At 46.1% G+C, this 22971-nt stretch overlaps 1 long non-coding RNA gene across 1 annotated transcript; it reads left to right on the top strand.

Annotated features, from left to right (window-relative positions):
• Positions 1 to 422: 422 nt before the first annotated feature.
• Positions 423 to 21519, top strand: LOC141371205 (uncharacterized). The gene is made up of 3 exons (XR_012375969.1): positions 423 to 537; positions 1712 to 1899; positions 20123 to 21519. It is a non-coding gene; the product is annotated as an uncharacterized lncRNA (long non-coding RNA).
• Positions 21520 to 22971: the final 1452 nt, after the last annotated feature.

Here is a 22971-nt window from a genome sequence, read left to right as displayed (position 1 = left end):
GTCCTCCCACGCGGGCCGGCGGAGGACAGCGGCGGGGCGAGCGGACGGAAGGGGCTGGTACGGTCCCGGGCGGGCGGGGGCGCGGGCCGCGCGGGGAGGGGCTGGCGCGGCGCGGGGCGGGGGCGCGGGGAGCAAGGTGCGCCGCGCCCACCGGAGCGCCGCCCCCGCCCACCCTCCCGCCCGCGCCTCTGGAGCTACCCGCCTGGCGCGCCGCGCGCGTCCCGGGACGGGGTTGGCGGCACCTGGGCCCCGGGGTGACACCCCGCCCGCCGCAGCGCCCCTCCCGGGCTTCTCCACCCTGCGAGGGAGTGCGCCCCTGTCTGGGCGGCGTGGGGGATCCGGAGGCGCGGGCCGGGCCGGGGCGGGGAGGAGTTGCGAGAGGGGGAACCACCTGCTCTCGGCGAGGCCCTGGAAGGCTGGATGGGCGGACCGGCGGGGAAGGACTGAGGTTGGAGAATGAGAAGCGAGTGACCCGTGTCGCCGGCTCTGCTCTGGCACCCCACGGAACCTTCCTCTGTGTAACAGCAATCTAGGGCGGTGGGTCTCAAAGTGGGTCCCTGACCAGCAGCACCTGGGAACGTGTTAGAAATGCAGATTCGGGGCCCCTGCCAGGCCCATGGAATCAGAAACAATAGGGGCTGGAGCAGGGCCCAGCAGTGCTTCCAGGAGTTCGCGTTGGGAGCATGCTCCAGTTTGCCAAGCTGGGTCTGCGGGGCGCTGTGGTTGTGGGGCCCCCGCGGGGGATTCCAGTGCAGGCAGCAGGCAAAAATGCCTGGCAGAGGCAGCCCACTCTGGGCCCAGGGCGAGTCAGCTCCAGGTCCCTGATCTACCCCAGCTTCACTCCCACGCTCCTCCTAACCCACACAAAGCAACAAAAGAGATTTGGATTAGTGTGAAAGTCTGACCTCCAAAACTGAAACTTTCACGTGATTCCAACCACTAGAGTAACAGGTGGAAAAGACGCAGAATAGGTGAGCCTGCAGAATGATGTGCGGTGGAGCCCTGCTCCATTCCTGTCTTATGCTTGGATGAGGTATCCCCAGGCCTGCCTGAGCCTTTCTCCCCCTGGGCCTCTGCTTTCTCCTTAACAAAGGGAGACCAGTCTAGAGAATGCAGTCTTTGCCATGACCCACAAGGCCTTCGGCTTCTCCGCTGGTGGGCCCACCCAGAACCCTGTTCCTTCCTTTGCACGTGGCTTTGGAGCTCAGCGGCAGTGCAGCTCGGCCTCTGGGCTGTTCTCCAAATGCCTGAGCACTTTCCCACCGCAGGACTCTGCCTGGGATGCTCTCCACAGGAGTTTCCCTCCTGCTCCCTGCTCCCTGCTCCCTGCACAGAAGGGAAACCTCCCTTGGAAAGCCTCCCATGTGTTTGCTTATGTTTGTTTACATTTATAAATAAAATGTTGCTTATGAACATATGTATAAATTTTGCTTACATTTATATAAATATACAAATAAATTTGGGCGTGTACATTACATGTAAATGGAATGTAAATAGGTAAGGGCGTATCATCTTCAGTATACAGTTTGACTTTGTTCTTGTCGTCTCTTCCCCAAAATGTGATCTCACTGAGTATTGGGCCTTTTGCCTCTTTTATTCTTGGGAGAAGCCCCCCAGCCTCTGGAACAGTGCCAAGCAGGTGGGGTTAGTGCTCCATAAACAGAGAGTGCACTGAATGAGTGAATTCAACTACTACTCCTTCTACCTCTAGGTTTCTGGGTCAGAGGATCCTTCCCAGGATCAGGAGCCCCCCTTTGCTCTGGACGCCACGTGGGAAAGGACAACCTGAGCAGGACCAGAGCCCAGAAGTGGACCAGGGATGGTGGGCCTGGAGCCAGCTGAGGACCCCAGCAGGAAATCCAGCTCACAGATCACCCGGAACCTGAGGGCCTGGCAAAGGTAGGAGGAGGCTCCTGGTGGGAGGTGGCCGCTAAAACTGGAACCGGAGCTGGTGAAGAGTTTCTCGGCAAGACAGTTCATGTCGAAGGTAAATGATGAGAAGGAGGCAGTATCCCACCTCCGGGCTGAGGTTCGAGGTGCTCTCCAGGGATGAAGGCCTAGAAGGGTCTCAAGTCTCAACCACCAGTTCCTGAAGGCCACCAGGCCTCTCCAACCTTAAAACCCAACAGGCACCACTGGTCAGGAATGGGGTGGAAGGTGGGGTCTGGGAAGAGATGTCACAATGAGGCAGAGAACGGAGTCAGACTTACCACTGGAGCAGGGCTGAGCTCCCAAGGCCTTCAGCGGAGAGTCGGAATAGGCTGGACCTGGCAATCCTGTGGGCCAGCTGTGGGGCTCGGTGCAGAGCCCAGGCAGGAGGCCGGCAGACAGGGGACCAATTTCTCTGTATGTTGCAACACAAATTCCCTTACTGGTGAGGATCCCAGTAGATCCACCAGGGTAGAGGCGTTTTCAAAATTGAGCAGTTCAACAGATTCTTGGGAGCACCTACCATTGGCCAGCCTTTGTGTGTGATGTGGAGACACCCTGCAGACGGAGCTCAAGAAGGGAAACAGAAGACAGACAGGGGCTTAGCTCTTCCAGACAGAGGCTGAGAAGCAGAAGGCTGGGGGCGGTCCCCAAGACTGTTTCGACTGTTGCTGAGTCCTCGAGGAGGACACCCTCCTGTGCTGCCGTACCCGCCGACCTTTTAGAGCGAACAGCACAATCCCAGACAAGGGCATTAATTTTCTTACTGCTTCTCCCCCTGCACACTTTTCAATTCCCTTGACTAAAACTAACACCTTTTCAGATACTGACTACCTCTACGTTATTTATTTCAGGTGTTGGAAATATCCAGGAATGTGCTGACAATTTTTTTTCTTATTAATCTTCTTTATTATTTTACACATCATTCTATTTTTTTTTAAGTGAAACTGCTCAGGAGGTAGATATTAAAGACAAGCTTAATATTCTGGATCTCAAGGTTTTAGACAAATGCTATATGAGGAAGGGGGATGTTTTGTCGAAAGAGATGGAACACACCAGGTTCGAATTTTAGTGATCTTTTTTTTTTGGTCCTTAAAATGTAACTTTTTATTAGTGGCGTGACAAATGTTTTAAAATGACTCTTAAAATGGTGATTAACGTAACAATAAAAAATAAAAAAATAAAATAAAATGACTCTTAAAAAAAAAAAGCCTCGATTGGTAGCACTTGCCAGTTTTTTTGTGATATAAATGTTTCCAGGTCAGCCGCTTTCCGGTTCCCATCAGGAACACCAGGTCAGAGACAGGCTGCCTGGCTCAAGCACACTGTTGTGGTGACATGGGTCTTGCCTTCCCATGCACTCACTGCCTGAAAGCTGAACCTTTGCCCCTTTCGTGCACAGAGCATGGCTGAGCCTGCTCTGTGTCCCAGGGCACCATGTTGGTCCCTGGCCAGCCCTGGCTGTGGCTCTGGACTACCCTGCTGGCAGCTCTGGACCCGAGGAGCAGGAACCAGGGTGAGTGCCTTTTAGGGACATCTTCCCTTGCTCTGAGCCCAGGCCCCTCCTTGGCTGCTGCCTCCCCTCCCAGACCTCACCTTTCCTCTCTGTGGGCCCACCTGGGGCAGAAACAACCTGTCCATGCTCCACATCCCTTGTGCACTCAGCCCCCCTTGCACTGAGGCGGGGTACCTGGGCCACGCCAAGGGTCACTCCAGCTTCCCCTATGGGAAGGCAAGGAAGAATTCACAGGAAATCTGCCCACTGGTGGAGGCAGCCTCGCCCACCGCAGGGCTTCCTAAACTTGAATATGCGCAAGATGCTCCTGTGATCTTGTTAAAAGACAGATTCTGGCACAGTGGGTCTGGCATTTCCGAAACAGGCTCCCAGCAATGTGGAGGCTGCTGACCAAGGGGCCCCGCTCTGTGTAGCGGCAGGCCCACTCAGCCACAGAGTGACTGAGAGCAGAGCACTTCTTCCTAAACAGCTTTCATGCCCTCCTCTGTATAAGGAATAGTCGGGGCCAGAGCCAGGTTTTGCTGGACCTGACTATACAATTTAAGTACCTTTAAAAAGGAAGAAAGTGTACTGTATGATCAATACAATTTGAATCCCAAAGTGGATGGTTATTTCGAATGTACCATGGACTGAATTGTACAAAGGCTGAAGCCCGGACCCTCCGTGGGACTAGTACTTGGAAATAGGGCCTTTGCCAGGTAATTAAGGTTCAGTGAGGTCACAAGGAGGAGGGCCTAATTCTGTAGGACTGCCGTCCTTACAAGATCAAGAAGAGACACCAGAGCTCACTCCCTCCCCGTTACATTCTCGAGTTTGCTTTGGGTGAGAATTTAATATCTTTTTTTTTTTTTTTAGAATGCTAAGTGGTTTAAAGAGGACTAATTTTACCTGAGATCCTTACCTGACACTCAAAGAAACATTTACGTAGCGTCCTTTATTTTTTATTGAGATATATTTCAAATTCCATAAAATTTACCTCTTTCAAGTATACAGTTCCGTGGTTTTGTAATTCTGTGGCTAAACACAGATTTGCGCAACCATCACCACTACTTAATTTCCGAACATTTTTATCACCCCCCCCAAAATAAACCTTACATCGATTAGCATTCTCTCCTTTTTCCTCCCTCACTCTACCCTCTAGCAACCTCTACTCTTTCTGAGTTCCCCTAGTCCAGACGTTTAACATAAATGTGATCATACAATAATGTGGTTTCTTGGACTTAGCATAAGGTTTTCAAGGTCCATCCATGTTAGAGCATATGCCAGGACTTCGTTCCCTTTTCTTTTTAAAGATTTTATTTATTTATCTGAGAGAGAGAGAGAGAGAGAGCACAAGCAGGGGGAGGGGCAGAGGCAGGGGGAGAAGCATACTCCCCGCTGAGCAGAGAGCCCAATGTGGGACTTGATCCCAGGACCCTGAGATCATGACCTGAGCCGAAGGCAGACACTCAACCAACTGAGCCACCCAGGCACCCCATATTTCATTCTTTTTTATGGCCAAGTAATATTCCATGGATGGGCCACAATTTGTTTATAGTCATCAACTGATGAACATTTCAACAATGTCCACTTTTTGTCTATTATGAATAATACTGCTATGAGCATTCATACGGAAGTTTTTGTGTGGATGTATATTTTGATTTCCCTTTTGTGTGTATCTAAAGTGGAATTGCTGGGTCATAGGCTAATTTCATGTCTCACCCCTCGAGAACTGCCACACTACCTCTCCAAAGTGGTTGTATCATTTTCCACCCCACTGACATTTCCCCACATCATTGCCAACAATTGTTATTGCATGTCTTTGATTACAGACATCCTGAGGGTTGTGAAGTGGTATCTCAGTGTGGTTTGGGTTTGCATTTCCCGGATGACTAATGACGCCGACCAACTTTTCATGTGCTTCATGACTTTTTGTGTCCCTTCTTTGGAGAAATGTGATTCAAGTCTTTTGCCCATTTTAGAAACTAGGTCCTTCATCTTTATATTTTTGAGTTGAGAGTTCTTTATGTATACTGTGCACAAGTCCTTTATCATATATATGATTTTGCAAATATTTTTTTCCCATACTGTGAGTTGTTCTTTCACATGCTTACGATTTTCTTTCTTTATTTATTTGAGAGAGAGAGAGAGAGAGAGAGAGAGAGAGAGAGCACTTACCTGAAGGAGGAGAGGGGCAGAGAGAGAGGGAGAGAGAATCTCAAGCAGGCTCACCACTGAGGGTGGAGCCTGATGCAGGCTTGATCTCATGACCCTGAGATCATGACCTGAGGGGAAATCGGAAGTCAGATGCTTAACTGACTGAGCCACCCAGGTGCCCCTGGTCTGTATATTTTTGAGTTGAGAGTTCTTTATGTATTTTGTGCATAGGCCCCCTTATCATATATATAATTTGCAAATATTTTCTCCCATATTGCTACTCTTTCACACTCTTAATGGTGTGTTTTGAAGCACAAAATTTCTTACCTTTGAGGAAGCTCAACTCATCTATTTTCTCATAAGTTGCTTATACTTTCATGTCATATCTAAGAAGCCATTGCTTCCTCCTAGGTGTCTTATGTATTTTAAAGAATCAATCCTTTTGATGATTATTACACTATGCTTTTTCCAAAGCGGTAACTTACGGATAGGGTTAAGCACAGAAAAATTTGGGAACTAGGGATAGCTTATCCTCAGACTCCAGCCCTCTCACCATGTACCTTACTCTTTGATTAGGACCTCTTAAAAAATAAATGGTTATAGCTTCACCTCTTGCTCCTTGTCTGGGCTAATTCCATTTGAATACCCATCAGACATTAATCCAAGGGACAGAACCCACACAGTGGTGTCAGACATTAGCACCCTCGGAGGAAATGCAGAGGACGGCTTTGGATTCCCAGGAATTCTGAAACTGTTGTCGGGGGCTGGACGGAGGGCTATCAGGACCCTGCTGCCTCCAAACCTAGAGTTCTGTGGCAGTGAAGGAACCAGGTTAGGAACTCAGAGAGAGGAAATAGGACCATGCCAGAACCAGGTATGGGGTGGTAGGTTCTGGGCTGTTCCCGGCTGGCACCTCCGGGAAAGGTTTCATATGTTGGGTCTCAAAATCACAAGTCTGTGGGCTAAATCAGCCCCCATCCCCATCCCTGGCTCCTTTCTTTGGATCACCCTCCGGCATACCAGAAAATATCCGTCTTTTTTTCTTTCTCTCTCTTCCATAAGAATCATAATAACCAACTTTGTGTACTTGACAGACAATAGGTGTTGGCTAAATCAGTAACTATACTGTTAACATTCAAGGACAAATACTAGATGCCGAGCACTATGTTGAACTCTTAACAACCCTAATCATTTGATGTTTAAAGCAACTCGAAAGATAGGTTCTATTGTCCCCATTTTAGCAATGGAAAAACTAAGAGTTGGGGAGATTAAATCGCCCAAGATTACACAGAGCAAGGATTTGTGCCCAGACATTACCCGGGACCTTATATTCTTGGCCATTATACAAACACAATTGCTTTCATCTGTGCCCAGCACCCGTTTCTCCCGTGAACCATTCAACACAGAGACAGTTCCGGCACTTAGGATTTGTCAGCAAATGTGTGCCGCGCTCACTGCCAAACAGCGAATGGAGAGAATGTGTAGGTCTGGCTCTCCTGCTACTCTGTCAGGAAGCCTTGATTTTAGCCACCAGCTGTCACAATTTTTCTCCTGCCGAGCTCACACTAAGAGCTGTGCTTTCCCATCATGTGCTGTGAAGAGGAACTCTCTCTTCGCCTTTCTGCTGAGACGTTGAGCCTGTGAATTTATGTAACTTTGCACCTACACTGTCAACCCACACAAGGATTATGCAACTGGGTTTAGGATTCCTCTCAGTGTTTTCTGGAAATATGAGCCCTTCAGAACTTGCATCCTCGGACTTTTGACCAAATAGGATTTTCTGACCTGGGCTGTTGGCAGTGAAGGCACTGCCTTTATAAATGATTTTGCCTTCGAGAACTTGCCTGGTTTGGGGGTCAGCTCAAGATTCAGAACGTATGACCATATCTTTTCATGGTTGTTCAGTTTCCTTCAATTCTGATGTTATTCCAAAAACCCAAGCTGGAATTAGCAGCACGGCACATTACCTTTCGTACTGCCCTGCGTGCTAAAACTCTGTTCTCTAACATAGTTCAAGAGCGGGGTGGGGTGGGGGATCCAGCCGATGAGATGTAATGATATTTCCAAGTTTCTGATTTATAGGTTTGAATACTGGTGGCTTGTTGTGCCTCCCTTCCAAAGTGATAATCCCATCTTTTTAGCGAGCTTATGGGCCATATTTCCCAAAGAGAAAAAAGAGGAAGAAACAGGGTTCTGTGTTCTTATACTCCCAAACTTTTAGTATTTAGGAGGGCTCTCAGCCGACACCTATTCTGTGTTTATCTTAGGCATCAGGCCAGTCCGGGCATGTGGGGTGTGGACAGAACAGTAATCTGCCAGGGGGTCACATCTCAGGAAGAGCTGAGACACTGCCCGGAAGGAGCTCGTTGTAAAGGGTGGAGGAATAGCTCAAGGAAACAAGGGTTTTGTTATCAGCAGGGCTGGGGGCTTTTAGCCTCATGCAGTGTCACTCTCCAGATTGTCACTGGGTCTAGACCTCTGTGGATTCTTTTGGTTCTGGCAGGTCCAAAAAGCAGTGGCCCCCGAGCCACAGTGCTTTGTGGACAGTGAAGGAAGGAGCTAGCATCAAGGGCAACTGATGGCAGATATGGTAGTTAGAAGTGAGCTATGTTAACAGCAGCGGCGAGGGACAGAGAGACGCAGGAGGGGCTCGGGGGTGCCACCGGGCGTGTAAGAGTACTAATCTATGCAGTGTAAGAACACCCTTGGGAGACTCCCAGAGCTGTCAGCGGCTGGGAGTTTCTGAAGGGTAAAGGAATAGAGGCAGGAACATTCTCATTTGTTACTGTCTTTGGGCATTACTTATTTTGTTATTTTCCCACTTTATTGAGGTAGGATTGACGAATAGCATTGTATATTTAAGGTGCACAACATATGATTTCGTATGTGTCTATGTGGTGAAATGATCACCCCAGTGTTAATTAACACACTGGTCACCTCACAGAGTTAGAACTGTTTTGTTTTGTGCTGCAAACTTTCGAGATCTACTCTCAGGGATTTTCCTTTCTTTTTTTAGAGAAAGAGCGAGAGCACCAGCTGGGGCAGGGAGAGGGGGAGGGAGAGGGAGAATCTCAAGCAGACTCCATGCCCAGCATGGAGCCTGTCATGGGACTAGACCTCAGGACTCTGAGACCATGAACTGAGTCAAAATCAAGAGTTAGACGCTCAACCGACTGAGCAATCCAGGCGCCCCTCAGGGATTTTCAAATATACAGTCCAGTACTGTTAACTGTAGGTACCATTCTGTACGTTACATCCCCAGGACTTACTCATCTTAGAACTGGAAATGTGTTCCCTTCTGACCACCTTCACCCATTTTGCTGCCCATCCCCCACCCCACCCAGCATCTGGCAACCACCAGTCTGTTCTGTATCTATGAGCTTGGTTTTTTTTAGATTCCACATGTAAGTGACAACACACAGCATTTGTCTTTGTCGGACTTATTTCACTCAGCATAACGCCCTGAAGGTCCATCCATCCTGTATCACATGGCAGGATTGCCTTCTTTTTTATGGCTGAATAACATTCCATTGCAAACCTATATCTCTACATGTATATCGCATTTTCTTTACCCATTCATCCATTAATTGACACTTAGGTGTCAATTCCATGTCTTGGCTCTTGTAAGTAATGCTGCAGTGAACATGGGGCAGTTATCTCTCCAAGATGCTAATTTAATTTCCTTTAAATATATACGGAAGAGGAATTGCTGGATCATATGGTGGTTCTATTTTTAACTTTTTGAGAACCCTCCAAACTGTTTTCCGGAGTGGCTGTACAGTTTGCATTCCCACCAACAGTGCACAAGGGGTCTTTTTGCTCCACATCCTCGCCAACGCATATTATCTCCTATCTTTTTGATACTAGCCATCCTGACAGGTGCGAGGTGATAGCTCATTGTGGCTTTGATTTGCATTTCCCTGATGATGAGTGATGCTGAGCAACTTTTTCTTGTACCCGTGGGCTATTTAAATATCACCTTTGAAAAAAATGTCTATTCAAGTCCTTTGTCCATTTAGAAATTGGGTTATTTGGTTTCTGTTTGTGTGTGTGTTTGTTTGCAATTGAGTCTTATGAGTTTCTTATGTGTTTATGTATTAACCCCTTATCAAACAGGTATGTGGTTTGCAAATATCTTCTCCTGTTCTGCAGGTTGCCTTTTCATTTTGTTGATGGTTTCTTTTGTTATTCAGAAGCTTTTTAGTTTGATGTAGTCCCACTTTGTTTATTTTTGCTTCTGTTGTCGTGCTTTTGGTGTCACTGTCAAGCCCAATGTCAAGGAGCTTTTCCCAATGTTTTATTCTAGGAGTTCTATGGTCCAGGTCTCACATTCAAGTTTTTACTTCTTTTCAAGTTAATTTTTGTGATTGGTGTAAGATAGGGGTCCAGTTTCATTCTTTTATATGTAAATATCCAGTTTTCCCAGCACCATTTATTAGAGAGACTATCTTTTCTCCATTGAGTATTCTTGGCTCCCTTGACAAATATCAGTTGACTGTATATGCATGGGTTTATTTCTGAGCTCCTGATTCCGTTCTATTGATCTTCATGTCTGTAATTGTGCCAATACCATACTGTTTTGATTACCATTGGTTTGTGGTGTAGTTTGAAGTCAGGAAGCATGATAACTCTAGTTTTGTTCTTCTTTCTCAGGCTGGCTTTGGCATCTGGGGTCTTTTGTGGTTCCATACAAATTTTAGGATTATTTTTTTTTTTATTTCTGTAAAAAATGCTATTGGAATACTGATAAGTATCTGTAGATTACTTTGGGTAGTATAAACATTTTAATGATATTGTTTCTTCCAAACCATGCACACAGGAAAGCTTTCCATTTGTGTCCTTGAGTTTTTTACATCAGTGTCTTATTGCTTTCAGTGTAGATATCTTTCACCTCCTTACTTAAATTTATTCATAAGTTTTTTATTGTTTTTGATGCTCTTATAAATGGGATTGTCTTCTTTGTGTCTTGTCCAGATGTTTTGTTGTTCGTGTATTGAAACACAACTTGTTTTTGTAGGTTGACTTTGTATCCCGCCACTTTATTGAATATGTTCAGTAGTTCTAACAGTTTTTTGGTGGAATCTTTAGAATTTTCTGCATATAAGATCATGCCATCTGCAAACAAAGACGATTTTACTTCATCCTTTCTGATTTGGATACCCTTTGTTTCTTTTTTAATTTTTTTAATTTAATTTTTATTTTTAAGTAATCTGTACACCCAACATGGGGCTTGAACTCCAACCCTGAGATCAAGAGTCACACACTTTACCAAGTGAGCCAGCCAGGTGCCCCACTTTTTTTTTTTTTTTTTACTAATTTCTTCCTAGAATTCCAGTACTATGTTGAAAAGGAGTGGTGAGGGTGAGCACCCTTCTCTTGCTCCTGATTGTAGAAGAAATGCTTTCATCTTTCACTACTGAGGATGACATTACCTGTCGGCTTGCCCTACACGGCCAGAGTTTCCTCTGTTCACTTTGTTGAGAGTTTTTAATCAGGAACGGATGTTGGGTTTTGTCAGATGCCCTTTTTGCAGCTATTGAAAAGATCATGTGATTTTAACCCTTCATCCTATCACTGTGAGATATCACACTTATTGATTTGCAGATGTTGAACCATCCTTGCATCCCAGAAGTAAATCCTACCTGGTCATGGTGTATGATCCTTTTAATGTGCTAGTGAATTTACTTTGCTAGTTTTCAGTTGAGAATTTTTGCATCTATATTCATAGGCATACTGGCCTGCAGTTTTCTTCTCCTGTGGTGTTCTTACCTGGCTTTGCTATTGGGGAAGTGTTGGCTTCATAACGTGAGTTTGGGAGCATTCATTCTACTTCGATCTTTTTGGAGGAGTTTGAGAAGGACTGGAGTTAATTCTTTTAATGTTTGGTAGAATTCACCAGTGAAGCTGTCTGGTCTAGTCTTTTCTTATTGATTCCATCTCCTTACTCATTATTGTTCTGTTTAGATTTTCTATTTCCTCATGACTCAGTCTCCTTAGGTTGGGTGTTTCTAGGAATGGATCCATTTTTCATCGGTTGTCCAATTTGCTGGTGCAGAATTGTTCAAGGCAGACTCTTATGATCTTATGTATTTCTGTGGTGTCAATTGTAATGTCTCTTCTTTCATTTATAACTTTGAGTCCTGTCTATATCTTTCCTTTTTTTTTTTTTTTGGTGCGTCTAGCTAAAGTTTTGTCAATTTTGCTTATCTTTTCAAAAGATCAACTCTTGGTTTTATTAGTCTTTTCAGTTGTTTTCCTTTTCTCTTTTTTGTTTTCCTCTGCTCTAATCTGTATTATTTCCCTTTCTCCCACTAATTTTGGGCGTAGTTTGCTTTTTTTTTCCCCCTAGTTCCTTGTGGTATAAAGTGAAGCTGTTTGCTTGAGATCTCTCATTTTCCTTGATGTGTGCATTTATCATGATAAACTTCCCTGTTAGCACTTCTTTTGCTACATCCTAGAAGTTTTGGTATATTGTGTTTCCACTGCCGTTTTTCTCAAGATCCTTTTTTCATTTTCACTTTTGCTTTAGCCTTTGATCCATTGGTTCTTTAGGAATGTGCTTAATTTCCATGTATTTGTGAATCTTCTAGCTATCCTTCTGTTATGAATTTATACTTCCATTTCCATTGGGGTCAGAGAAGATATCTGATACAATTTCTATCTTCTTGAATTTGTTGAGACTGGTTTTGTGGCCTAACATGTGGTCCATCTTGGAGAACGCTCCATGTGTACTTGAGAAGAATATGAGTTCTGTAGCCGTTGAATGGAATATTTCGTTTATGCCTGTTATGTCCATTTGGTCTACAGTGTTGTTTAAATCTAGCTTTTACTTTTTTTAAAAGATTTTATTTATTTATTTGAGAGAGAGAGAGAATGAGAGATAGAGAGCATGAGAGGGAAGAGGGTCAGAGGGAGAAGCAGACTCCCCGCTGAGCAGGGAGCCCAATGCGGGACTCGATCCCGGGACTCCAGGATCATGACCTGAGCCGAAGGCAGTCGCTTAACCAACTGAGCCACCCAGGCCCCCTACATTTTACTTTTTGATTCTCTGTGTGGATGAGCTATCCATTGCCGAGAGTGGGGTTTTAAAGTCCCCAGCAGTATTGTATTGCTGTTTATTTCTCTTTTTAGTTCTATTACTATTTGCCCTAAATGTTTAGGTGATCTGATGTTGGGTGCTAGTTGAGCATTATTTTTTTTTTATTATTATTATTTGGGTATGGTTGACACACAACGTCACACTAGTTTCAGGTGTATGACGTAGTGATTCACCAAGTTTGTACATGATGCTATGTTCACCACAATTGTAGCTAACATCTGTCACCATATGTCACTGTTACAGTATCATTAACTATATTCCTTAAGCTGTGCCTTTTATTCCTGTGACTTATTCATTCCATACCTGGAGGCCTGCGTCTTCCACTTCCCCTCACCCACTTTGCCGATCTCCTCCCCCCACAATCATCACTTTGTTTTCTGTAATTTGTATTTCTGATTCTGCTTCTTGTTTGTTTATTCATTTTTTTAGATTCCACATATAAGTGAAATCATGTGGTATTTGTCTTTCTCAGTCTGATTTATTTCACTTAGCATCATACCGTCTAGGTCCATCCATGTTGTCCCAAATGGCAGGATTGTGTCCTTTTCTTAAAGCTGCATAGTATTTTATTACATATGTGTATATATCTCACATATGCCTAGTTGTGTATTATTCTTGTTTCCAGGCTATTGTAGCCTAGGAAACCCCAGGTCTATAACAAACATATTCTCCAGGAGTGTTTTTTGAGAATCTGCTGATTCATAATGACAGAGATATTGGTATAAGCTTCTGGCTTTCTCTAGAAAGATATCTCAGAAGGGAGGCCTCTGCTTTCATGCATGTCTTTATGACAAGGGTTCACTATTTACCTGGAAACTTTTCGCTCACCAAGAACAGAAACATAGGTAACTTTCCCCAAGAGCTGCTGCATATTGCCTACTGAGTCAGAAGGGTCATGGCTGAATTGAGATGCCACTGCCCAGACAAGGATTTCCTGGTGCACCTCTCTCCTGTGCCCAGCAGAAGAACATCACTTTTCTCCTTGCCAGGGACTTGCGCATTTTCTTAAAGTGAAAAAGCAGACTGGAATCTTAGCCTTGAATGCTGCAGGCCTATTGTGTTCCATATTGCAATCCCATTTTTTCTTTTCTTTCACTGATTGAATGAAAAACCAAGCATGGAGATAGTTCTCAGATAGAACAAGTGTCAACACAGGCCAGAGTTGTGCAGAATTATCTCCTTCCCACGCTCCCAGGTTAAAAATTTGCCCGAGTTAACAAATGTCTCACATGCATGTAGCCTCTGGAATGTTTACACCTCTGTACATATTACTTTTGTTTTTCCAGTTAGTCACTTGACCATCACATGCCTCCTTGGCCGTGAGTCAACTCCTCCATCTTGAGGCTCCCACTCCTGGTGGCTTATCCAAGAATCCCATAGAGTAAGTGGGGTAAACAGGTCAGATCTTACTCAGTGGGGGCTAGAGCCCGTCGACGGTATGATAGGTTGCTGCCAACCTGTGTAGAAGTGGAAGCTTGCACTTCCTGGTAACCTTCCAGGCATCTGCCCGGCATATATCAGACTCCAGGACTCTGGGGGAGAGGATGGATTCCTGGACTCTAGAACAGGGGCCCCATCTCCAGCGATGCTTCAACCAGGGCAAAACGATGGGTTGAAGTCACACAGAGAACAATCACTCTCACAAGGTCACCCCCTGGGGCCAAAGGGACCTGTTTGTCCCGTATTTTCACAACTCATGAAAGCACCAAGTGACCCTGGGAAGAATGAGGGGGGTGTGATTCTGGGTGGCTGGGCTTCCACCTGGCCTTTGTGGCAGCCACCCCCTCTCTGAAGAGGAGGAAACAGCAAAACTTGCAGGTGGGGCAGGTGGCCCTGACACACGAGGCCACACGGAGCAGCATGACCTACTGTCCCAACACTAGTCCAGGGCGGATGCAAAACTCAGCCATTCTCATCTAGGGACCGAGCAGGGCAGGGTGGGGGCTGAAGAGCTGCCCGGAAGTGGTGGCAAGACCCCAGCGACTAAGAGGGAGAGGCAGCGGAATGGGACTGCGGCAGCCTGCTCCATTAGCATCTGTCTCCTGCTGGGGATTGGCAGCGACAGGACGCGTCCCCCTGCCTCATGTCAGCCTCTTCTTCCTTCACTTCCACCAGAGACCGTCCTCAGGCTCCCAGGGCCCAGCAGCGTGAAGTCCAGGGGAAATGACAAGGCAGGCCTTTGGCTCGAAAGCCGAGTGGAGGTCAGGGTGGGTGAAGATGCAGCTAGAGGTACTAAAATAGAAAGCTTTCCCTTTTTATTTTTTTCCATCACCTGTCTTTCAACTTGCCACAGTGTTTTTACATGTCAGTTCCGGTCATCCTAAGTAAAGAAAAACCAAAAATGCTAAACCGTCAGCATGACTATTAACACTAGCTTTATATTGTGTAATGTCAGTTTTAAGTGGGAGTGGAATTTAATTTGTGTGAGAGCTCATCCATACGACATGCGGGCATTCCGTGGCTTGTATGTGACACACGTGTATTCCGTGGCTCATACGTATGTGCACGTTTCCTTCATAGCAGAGCCATGGAAGCTGCACAAAACGAACTCTGCTGTTTTCATAGTTCACTTCCTGACACACGCACATCTTGCCCATGGATGGGTAAGGAAGGACTGAGCAGGACCGATGGGTTGTCCTATCTTTCCATTTCGTTGTGTGACATCATCTTCGGGGCAAGAGGTCGGCTGAGGATAACTAGCCTGCAAGTATAAATCAGTAGATGAGGCAGAAGAGGAAAAACTCAGGGCTTCTCTTCCTGTCAATGGAGAGTCGAGTCTTGTGGGTTGCCCCGGTTATTTGCAGGGAATCTGTGTGTGTGTGTGTGTGTGTCCATGTATGTGCATTTGTGTATATGTGTATACATGTGTTTATGGATATGCTTTTGCATGCATGTACTGATGTGCGTGTGCATGTGTGTAGAGGCACGTGTATGTGTGTGTTTCGTATATGTATGTGTGTGCATGCACACATGTTTGCCTGTGTGTGTATGCATGTGTGTATGTGTGTGTGTGCCTATGTGTATGAGAGTGTGTGTATTGCACAAGAGTGCATGCAGTTGAGTTGAGGAAAGAGTAAGGGATGGATTTCCCTTTTCCAAAGTATAATCTCTTTAAAGAGTTTTAAGCGAATACAGGGAAAGGTCCCCAGGCAATATCCTGAGCTCTAGAACCAGGAGGAGTGGAGGTGCATCTCCCACGTAGAGAGAGATGGCCTCTCTGTGCTCTAGGCTGCAAGGGACTAGGAACAAAGCAAAGTGTCTGTGGGTGCTCTGGCCGTGGAGACCATAAGATTTCCAGGCTCAGAACCACTACCAAGACACACACAGAAAACTGGCACGCTCAAATGTTTGTCATCTCAGACGACATGGTTACAAGTACTGGCATATTTCACTGTAGTTACTCTAGGTGGAAGAGAGATCAAATAAATGGGAAAAGCCTAAACTCCCAAGTGATAAGGAGTCGATTCCAGAAACTTGAGGAGCTGGTCCGCGATTGTTTCTCGGTCCTGTGAGTTGCAAGTGTACAGTAGTCAGCCCCCAGTTTTGGACTTCAATCTCTATTCCCTCTTCATTGTTTTGGTCACTTAGCAGCTCTAGCGGATGAGAATAAACAGAGGAATGATGTTTTCAGGGCCAAGGAAAACCCCCAGAGGCCATTTGAACCAACCTAGTTTAGCCTGACAGACGTGCTTAATGCCTAAGAGGAAGTAGGCACAACACGCCTCCCTCTTCCTTCAGTGGGGCCAGAAAATGACCCAGCAGTTTCGTGACACTCAGACCAATGCTTCAAACACTCATAATTTCTCACCTGGACCACAGTGCCAGCCTCCAATGGCTTCTTCTAGCTCCTATAATGTTCAGACTGCCTTAGAATGACCTGACTGGACGTGAGTCCTGCCCCAAGCTACCTATCGACATCACTCTCCCGGACGATTCTTCACTGGCTCCCATTGCCTGAAAAAAGTCAAATCTAAGCACTGTGTGTAACACTCAGGGCCCTTCCTAAATCTGGCCTCCACTTTGCCCTCAGGATTTTCAGTAGGATTGGATATGCCTAGCCCTGTCACGTGGGGTTGAGATTACTTAGGTCCCAGGAGCTAGAAACCTGGCAGGGACTCCAATCCAATATTCATTCATTCATTCATTCATTCATTCATTTATGAGGAGAGTGCATGTGAGTGGGGGAGGAGCAGAGGGAGAGGGAAAGAGAATCTCAAGCAGACTCTGTGCTTAGCGTGGAGCCCTACATGGGGCTCGATCTCACAACCCTGAGATCATGACCTGAGCGGAAACCAGGAGTCGAGAGCTCAACTGACTGAGCCACCCAGGCACCCCCCAATCCGATTTTTAAATGTTGAAATTACTTAGACGCTTTAAAGCACTGTGCGGACTATACCAAACATATCTGTAGGGCATATACAACACAGATAGACTGGCAATTTTGAACCCAGGAGAGGAACATGCTGAAGTTGAAAATTTCCTTACTGCCTTTCCTCCACCTACCTTGGAGTTTATTGTTCTTCTAACCACAAGTCAAGGAGAACACTCTACCCCAATGACAGCAGGATGGATGGATGTTCTTTCCAAGTGGACAGGAGATAGTCTTCAAGGCAAAAAAAAAAAAAAAAAAAAAAAAAATTCTGGACCATAAAACATAAAAGGATTCAGATCTCAAAAAACACAAAAGGATTCAAATCATGCAAAGTGTGTTCTGTGACCACAACAGAAGTAAATTAGAAACCAGCGACAAAGTCAGTATCTGGAAAACCCCAAATATTTGGAAAATAAATGCCACACATTAAATAAGCCAGAGGTAAAATAAGAAGTCAAAACGGATATTAGAAAATGTTTTGATTTGAATGAGAATGAAAACACACGTATAAATTCTGTCGGAAGCTGGTAGGTCAGCCTGAGGACAGAAAACAGTAAAGAACTGTATTAGGAAAGAAGCAAGATTTCCATGAGGTGACTTCAGTTTCCACTTTAAGAAACTGGAACAAGGAATGCAAAGTAAATCCAAACTAAGCAGATGAAATAATAAAGAGCAGAGAGGAAATAAATAAAATAGAATGCAGCCAAACTTCAGAGAAAAATCAATGAAATCAAACATCGGCTCTTCGAGATCAGTAAGACTGGCAAACCTCTAGACAGGCTAATCAGGAAAACCAAGAGAAAAGACAGAAATTAGGGCCACCTGGAATGAGAGAGGTCACACCACTAGATTCTACAGATATTAAGAAATAAAAACATCATGGACGTTTTCCTAATAGAATTGACAGCTTAGATAAAGTGGACAAATTTCATGAAAGACACAAACTGCCAAAGCACATTCAGAAAGAAATCGCCTACAATTCCCAGAATCTGTTAATGGCTTTGAATTTGTAAACAAAAGCCTTCTTACAAAGAAAATTCCAGGCCCAGATGGTTTCACTGGTGAGGTTCACAAACACTGAAAGAAGAATTAATAACTCTACAGAAACTCCTCCACAAAGTGGAAGAGGAGGAAATGTTCCCCAGCTCATTCACTGAGGCCACAACCAGAGAAAAATATTTTAAGAGGATTTAAAAAAAGGATAACCGATGCCCTTCATGAGCATAGCTGTAAAAAGTCTTAGCAAAACTTTAGCAAATTGAATTCAATAATACTTTTTTTTTTAATGTAATGTGATGAAATAGTGACCAAGTGGATTTATCTTAGGAATGAGAAGTTGCTTTAACGTTCAAAATTTAATTGTGTGTTTTGTTTCACCATGTCAATAAAATAAAAAGTAAAAACCATATGATCATCTCAATTAATGCAGAAAAGGCAAGTAAAAGTCAAACATCCAGTCCTGATTTAAATATAGAACACTGAGCAAATTAGGAACTTAAGTGAATTTGCTCAACTTGATCAAGACACACCAGGAGATGGGAGAAGACGCTGTTGGAAGCCGTCAGGTCTGGAGAGAGCAGAATTAAAATTCTGAATTACAAGGGCACATCGATCACTGCTGACATCTCAGGGGTATCCATGGGGACTCAGGGAAAGTATTTTATGGAGGAGAGATACCAAGGGCTTCAGCCACAGGGTGAGGGGCACACACGCTTTTCTGTAGGATACTCACTGTGGCCTCTAAGATCTCTTGTTCGGTCCTATGGAGGGTCCATCCTTCGTGGCTCCAGAGAATGGGAGCTAAGAACCTGGGGTATGTGGGGGAGGGAGCCAGCTTTGGGGAGCACCAGGCTGACAACTGCCAAAAAACAAAATTCAACTGAGTAAAGTTGAAAAATCTGAAGATATAATTGGCTTTATTAAATGATTCATGAATCTGGCAGCATCCCACCTAGCAAGGAGAAGTGAGCTCCAGTGAGCTCCACAAAAGAGAGGTTTTTAAAGGCAGCGAGAGGGCATTACAAGAGAAGAAGAAAGACATTTTTCAGCAAGGAATGCATTGCTTAGGCAAGGTTGCCTTCCTGAGGGGAGCAGAAGGGGTGTCTCATTACATTGCCTAGTATTGACCTGGAAATTCCATGTAGGCTGGTTAAACGTTGCATTCCTGGGGGTGGAAACCGTGGTTGGGTTAGGTCTTCATTCTTGGCTTCCTGACTTGGGTCCTTGACCTAAGTGACACCATTTTGGGGCCTGAGGTTTTCTTTTCCAACTGTGAGTTGGCTTTAATGGTCCCACAGATGCCTGGGGAGAGAGAGGCCGAAGCCTCTGCTTACAGACTAGGCTTGTTCTCTCCAGAAGCGAGCTTCCAGAACTGTTCGTATCTCTGCTAAGAGCAAAGAGAGAGGCCCATAGCCACGCAGTGACATCAACCCACTGGCCATTGGCTCTGTCCTGTGACTGTCCTATCCAAGACTGAGAGGACCCAATAAAGCAAGAGTACACTCGGGAGAAAATATTTCAGCTCTGACTCATGGGACTCAATTCGTCATCACCACTGTCTCTTCTGGACATCTCGGTCCCTGCACTGGTATGCCTTCACACGCTTTTTCCAGGTTTTTCTCCTGGATGAGGCTGCCCGAGGTGCCCAGGCTGACTGCCCTTTTTGGAGCTGATAGAGCTGTGTTGCCTGGCCACGCACTCAGATGCTACCTGGACGGACTCTTTTCTGGCATCTTCTCATTTTGTTCAACAGAAATGTGCCACAGTTGCCCATCCTGTTCCAGGACCTGCAGTAAGCAAGGAGAGACAAAGGTGAATGGGATAATATCTGTATCCTGCTGCAGAGAAGCTGGAAGGTCCTCCTTAGGGACCCTAATGGTGATTCAGGGTTACAGACCCACCAAAACAGCCTGGGCATCTTTGCTGGATCCATGACCCGTGGAACGTCTCACGCTGAACCAGGCGTTTGCAATGTATTTTTGTTCTGGAGCTGGCTGTAACCTTGGGGATACATGCTGCCTTTCAGGATGAATCTAAAAGTTCCTTTTTTTTTTATTCTTTTATTTTACAGGACAGAAGAAAGTAAGCTGATGTCTGCTGTCCCAAAGAATGAAAGGTGCTCAGGCAAAGTCAGCCCAGGCAGTGCGGAGTCTGACCCCAGGAGCCACCCGCGGAGCCAGGAGCATGTTCTGGAAGCTGGTTTCTGGAGAGAACAAGCCTAATCATGTGAACCTTTTGAAAATGGAGTTTTGAAGCCAAAGAATTAGCTGAGAGATAGAGTCAAAGTGCAGGAGATGAGGCAGCTAAAAACCCAGGTCTCCAGAGTCGGGGAGCAGGGAGAAGCACAGATGCGGAGGCCAGGTGTGGGGGAAGAGAAGAGCAGAGCCGGAGGGGCCAGGACACCTGCATCCCAGGAGCAAGCTGCTCTGATGCCTGCAAGTGCAGGTCCTTTGCCTTTTGCTCTATGCCCCTGGACTCTGCGTTGCAACACAGCCAATGTCCCCGATGATTGGGTGCTGCTTCTGGCTTCTGCGTTCTGAGACTCAGGCTCCAGGGTGCACCACCACGCTTATGTTCCTTCCCATTCCTGAATGAGAGGGCGTGGGAAGGGAATGGTGCCAGAAACCTTTGCAATTAAAACCAAAACAAAACCAAATCTCCAGGTGATGTCCTCTGATCCACGGAGGCTGCAGTCAGCCACTCCAGGGCCCTGGAGGGCATTCCCCGCCCACCCCCATCGCTGGCCCTCCCACCCAGCTCCTGGCCTCCCCTGCAGGCACCTGGCCCTGTGCCCTCCCCGCATTGGAGAAACGGGCAGGGACTGGAGGAAAGCACATGACCAGGGAGAATGAACTCGGAGTTGAGGACCACGCACCTCCAGGGAGCCCTGGGCTCTGTTTTCCTGGGGGATTCGCTGGCCACCCTCCAAGGGATCATTTCACATCCTTTGGCATCTCCCAGATCCCACTTCCTTCCCCACCACTCTCTCTTCTCTTATGACCTTGCTCATCCATTCTTGAGGAAGTAAGTCAGAGGAAAAGCAATTTCTCATGTGCTGCAATCTCTCTGTCAGCCTACCTGGGTCCCTAGGAAGCCGCCTTCATCTAGCTCAAGAGGGTAGGAGGTTGCTCCTGAGGGCCCTGCCGGCTACTCAGGTTGTTCCAGCAATTCTGTGCTCCTGCCCCCAATCCCCAGATTTCTCTCTGTACCGGATCGCTCCCACTGCAAGCCAAGATGCTGGAGTATGGTCCATTTAAATACCCTCTGCAGACGCCTTATCCTCTTGGGCTTCTGCCGCTTTGCTCTCCCTTACAGCCAACCTCCTTGAAAGAACTGTCCGAGCGGCGCCTGGGTGGCTCAGTCATTAAGCGTCTGCCTTCGGCTCAGGTCGTGATCCCGGGGTCCTGGGATCAAGCCCCGCATCGGGCTCCCTGCTCAGCAGGAAGCCTGCTTCTCCCTCTCCCACTCCCCCCGGCTTGTGTTCCCTCTCTCGCTGTGTCTCTCTCTGTCAAATAAATAAATAAAATATTAAAAAAAAAAAAAAAAAAGAACTGCCCGGGCTTGCGGGACCCAGCCTCACCTCCCCATTCCCCACACAGCTCCAGATTCCACCTCACCTGTCCCTTCCCCCAGACACGATCACCCGCCCACGGGCAAAGCAAACTCAGCAGGGGCCTCACCTCCCATGCAGCCCTCTCTGAAATGCGTGTGTTTAAAATGATAAAAATGTAAAGACGGCATCAAGAGCAGTAAGGAGGAATAAGTTACAACCCCCATGCCGTTCTAAAACACTAACTAGAACTTTAATATTAATTTTTTACATTTAAAAATAACACTTTGAAATGTTTTCAAATTATTTTTCTGTATTTTATTTATTTACTTGTTTGAGAGAGAGAGAGAGCGCGCACATGAGCAGGGGGAGGGGCGGAGGGAAAGAATCTCAAGCAGATTCTGTGCTGAGCCTGGAGCCTGACGCCAGGCTCCACCCCACAACGGGGAGCTCAGGACCTGAGCTGAAACCAAGAGTCGGACTTAACTGACTGAGCCAACCAGGTGAAAACCGAAACGCTTTCAAATCATTTTAGACTTACACATTAGTTGCAAATATGGCCCAGAGAGTCCTTGTGTAGTTAGCATGTTACATCACAATAGCACCACCATGAAAACTAGAACACTGCATTGGCAATGTATTATGTACGGATGTACGTGTGTATATGTATCAACTAAGCCTCAACTTCAGCTGAAATTCACCCGTTCTTTCCCTGATGTCCATGTACCATGGACTTCTAGAATTCTTAAGCTGACCGGTTACTATGTGACAGATATTTTATTTTTTAAACATATTAACTTACTAAAAATCCTCAAAACCCCTCCTGAAGTAATGATTTACCCCCACTTCACAGAGGAGGAGACACGGCATTAAATCATTGACTGCGTTCACACAGGTAGAGTGGGGACAGAGCTGGGACTGGAGGCTTGCTCTGGGACTCAGCAGCCCACACTCAGACACGATTACTGGCTCCTTCAGGATAGACTCAGGGCTGGACACCTCCTGGGGGCCCTTCCCAGCCACAGTTCTGGGGGCAGAAGACACCTGATGGGGCTTTTCTGGTGGGGGGGGCAAGCTGAGGCACCTTTGGAGTGCAGGGCTTTGAGAAAAGACAAAACACCCACTTGACAGATCTCCTCCCACTGTGCGACTCTTAGGGTCGATCGGAAAGTAAAAATAAAATTCTAGATGATGCTGTTTAGGCCAAACTCACTTTTGGGACCGGACTCTCTTCAACTTAGCTCCATGTTCTACTTGGGCCTAGTTTTATTTTAAGGTAGAAACCATAAACCTGAAAGATGTCAGCGAGTCAGAAATGTTTGAATTATGAGCAGCTAGATGGAGAACAATATCAAACAGGAAAACGTGGC

The sequence above is a fragment of the Callorhinus ursinus genome, unplaced genomic scaffold (genome assembly GCF_003265705.2).
Source record: "Callorhinus ursinus isolate GAN/ISIS: 27379988/994484 unplaced genomic scaffold, GSC_fseal_2.0 scaffold60, whole genome shotgun sequence".
NCBI classification, from domain to species: domain Eukaryota; kingdom Metazoa; phylum Chordata; class Mammalia; order Carnivora; family Otariidae; genus Callorhinus; species Callorhinus ursinus.
Note: the sequence above shows the minus strand (reverse complement) of the source record. Positions and strands in the feature narration are given on the sequence as shown.